A 3,737-nucleotide genomic window follows, 5' to 3' on the forward strand; every position below is an offset into this window, starting at 1 on the left:
GTAGGGAGAGATGGGTGGAGACTATCAGTCTCTCGATGCTCTTTGGTGACATTGGGAGGTGGATTTCTGGCTGTGTGTCCCTAGCAAGTTGGGGAACACCTGAAAAACACCCCATCCTTCCTTAGAGCTGCTGCCATTAGCCACAGACGGGTCTTCCTGCCACTGGGCTCTTGACCAGCTGAGTCTAAAACAACCCCTCAACGACAGAATTGTCAGGCTCCCGTCTTCTGTTCCTATCTTCGCCCCAACAAAACAACAGACAAATAGAAACTTTGCTGTCTCGATTGGCTTTCAAAGCCTCTTCTCAACTGCATTATACAGAGTTCTGTGTCTGCCAACTCCTCTACCTGAATTTCCTCCCCCAGTAGAAGCGGCCCGTTCGCTTGTCATGAATGTCTACCTCCCCCACTAAGAGTTGGCATGTCATTTCCCTTGCTCCTGCTTACCCTGTTCAACTTCCCATTGCGATCGCTTGGAAACCTGGGTTTACGTCCTGGCTCAGCTACTTTCTGGCTGTAGGACTTTAGGTACTTACTTATCTTCCTGTACCTCAATTTTCTCATCGGTAAAATAGGGGAAATTATAGTACCTCCCTGCTAGGGTTATTGTGAGCATTTAATAAGAGGATATACTCGTTAGTGTATAAAATGCCTAGCTTGTCAAAGGTGAGCACTTTGAAGTGCTCATGACTGCTGCTGTTTTTCCTTTGTTTGATTTTTGCTTCTGATTAAGAAACAAGGTCTTGCTCTTTTGCCCAGGCTGGCACAATCATAGCTTACTGAAGCCTCAAAACTCCTGGGCTGAAGCAATCCCCCTGACTAAGTGCCCGAGCAGCTAGGACTACAGGTGCCACATCACCATGCCTAGCTAATTTTTTTTTTTGGATAGAGATATGGCCTCACTATGTTGCCCAAGCTGGCTGGTCTCTGGCTCCTAGCCTCAAGTAACCCTACTGCGTTGGCCTCCCAAAGTGCTGGGACTGCAGGGATGAGCCACTGTACCCAGCCAACTACTGCTGTTGCTAAGATTATTCTCCTTAATGTTATCGTGGCATAGTTTTATTTTCCAAAATCTTACCATATGAACCAGAAAACTTGAATTTTACTTCTCTTTCAAAAAGTGCTTTTAACATGGAGAAAGTTGCCTGCTCTTTCTGAACTGCCATCTGTAATCTAATTAATTGTTTTCCTAATTTTGTGTTTATTTCTTCCTGGCATTTTCCATAACATGCACTTATGCTACTCATGTGACAGTTTTCTACCTTGCATTATCAATGATAGTTTTTCATATATGTGCCCTGTCTCCCTGCCCATCTGGTATGAGTTGAGGCTATGTAATGCGTTCTTAGCACTAAGCATGACTCACAGAAGATGTGCAATAATAAAAGGCAGTTTTTACGTTCCTGGTATAGGCAGGCACTTTTCATTTCTGATGTCATTCAATATTCATGACAAGCTTGTGAAGCTCGTGCCATTGTTATTTCCATCTTACAGATGACAACCCTCAGGCTTATGTATACTTAAGGAACTTACCCAGGGTCATTCAGCTCGAGACAAACCATGTCTTACCTCCGCCACCAGGAGCTGAATGACTCACCAAGACAGAGACAAGGTTTGAACTGCGCTGGTCTGACTTCAGAGCTTGCCTACTCAGCTTCTTTGCTATTCATTCTCCTTTTCACTGCCTTCTTCCATAAAGGCTTCTTGTTGATGGCGAACACCGTCACCCTTTTGCCCTTCAGGCCTATGTAGTTGTTTTGCACGGAGTGGAAAAATCTGCAAGTGTAAGGAGTGCCTGAGTCTGCAGCATGGTGATAACACGTAAACAACAGAACGGAGGGTGCAGGTGTGCCATCATCCCTCACTGCTGTTGTCAAGTCCTCCGTGCTGCTCAGAGGGACTCTTGGATAAGTGGTAGGTCCGTTTGGTGCAAACACAATTTGCTGTGTTTCAGGAAAGGCTATTCCTGGCAATACTGTTGATGTTAAACTCTCTGTTATGCCAAGGTAAAAAAGAAGAGGGATGGTGCCTTCCCTGGGAAATTCTCTGGAAGCATAGTGCAGTTATCAAGAGTAAAGAAGAGGGAGAAAGGAGAAACAGAGTGGACCAGGTTCTTGGTTTAGCATTCTGCCAAAAGGGAGACTCCCATCCCTCTCCTAAAACACACACACACACACACGCCCCACTTGCATCCACACTTGCTTCTCTGGAAAAGGTTGCTTAACATCTCCAAGTCTCATTTTCATCTGTGCAATGCGAATAATAACACCTTCTTCACCAACTAGTTGCAAGGTTTTAGTGAGTACCTTAGCACAGTGCATGGTCCGTGGCTAGGCATAAATCAGTGCTGCTAAAAATCAAACCTCAGAACCATTTGTGGCAGAAGAACCAATGACATATAAAGAAACCTAGAAAAGCTATTGGATTGGGAGGCTGGGTACAGTGGCTCGCCTCTGTAATCCCAGCGCTTTGTGAGGCTGAGTTGGGTGGATCACTTGAGGTCAGGAGTTCGAGACCAGCCTGGCCAACGTGGTGAAACCCCAACTCTACTAAAAATACAAAACTAGCTGGGTGCGGTGGTGGGCACCTGTAATCCCAGCTACTCAGGAGGCTGAGACAGGAGAATCACTTGAACCTGGGAGCAGAGGTTTCAAAGAGCTGAGATTGCGCCAATGCACCCCAGCCTGGGCAGCAGAGTGAGACTCTGTCTCAAACTACAACTTAAAAAAAAAAAAAAAAAAAAGAAGAAGAGAAAAAGAAAAAAAAAGAAAAGTTATTAGATTAGAGCCTCTAAGGTATCTTATTTCTGCCTCTTACAATGCCCTGTCACTATGCTCCAGGCTCTGGGGGCTGACCTGAGCCTCCCTCAGTCTGAAGCAGTTTAGCTTTCATTCCTTTCTTGGTCTCAGTTTAATGATGAAATTTTGTCCTGTCTTGGTCTCAGTTTAATGATGAAATGGAAACACTTCCAAGATGGGGGAACCTGGAACATTCTCGCTTCCTAAGGAGAATAGTACAGAGGATACAGTGGATCATTTTTAATGTAAATCTCCCCATCCCCTCTAAATTGAAAAATAATTTTTTTAATGAATTGCTTTTTTGTTCCTTGCTTCCATGGACAAATTTTCTAAATCATAATAAAACATCCAATTAATATACCGACAACTCTAAAACTAAATGTAAACAGATCAGATCTGAATATACATTTCGGCATTTCCTGTGTTGTATATATAAACAGAGTAAAATAGATATTGCATATGCAAACCTAATCATTAGTAATGAAATATACATCAAGATATTATAAAGTAGAATTTTTCAATCAAACTTTAAAATCGTTTTGCCAATAACATTACCTCTTTTTTTTTTTTTATCACTTTCGTCTGCATTTGATTTCCAGATTAGATTTGGAGTGTGAATAGATCTTTAAGGAGATCACAAAACTCTGAAGAGCTGCCATTTTGCATTGGACAGAACCATTTCCTGACTTAGGCTTTTGTGGAAGGCTCATGTGATTCCAGGGCCAAATCTGACAATCACTGACTATTTTAGCTCAAAACCTTATCTTCATTGAAATTGTATATAAATTAATGTAACAAAATATCTCCAGAAAATGTCTGTAAAATTAAGTGTCAAACTAGATGATTGAAACAATTTTAGCGATTTCCAGAGTGTTAAGGGAAACCTTAACAGTGAAAATTGGTGTGCGGTCATGTTAAATACTTCCCTATAATATATTTC

Source organism: Saimiri boliviensis, chromosome 7, assembly GCF_048565385.1.
Source record: "Saimiri boliviensis isolate mSaiBol1 chromosome 7, mSaiBol1.pri, whole genome shotgun sequence".
NCBI classification, from domain to species: Eukaryota; Metazoa; Chordata; class Mammalia; order Primates; family Cebidae; genus Saimiri; species Saimiri boliviensis.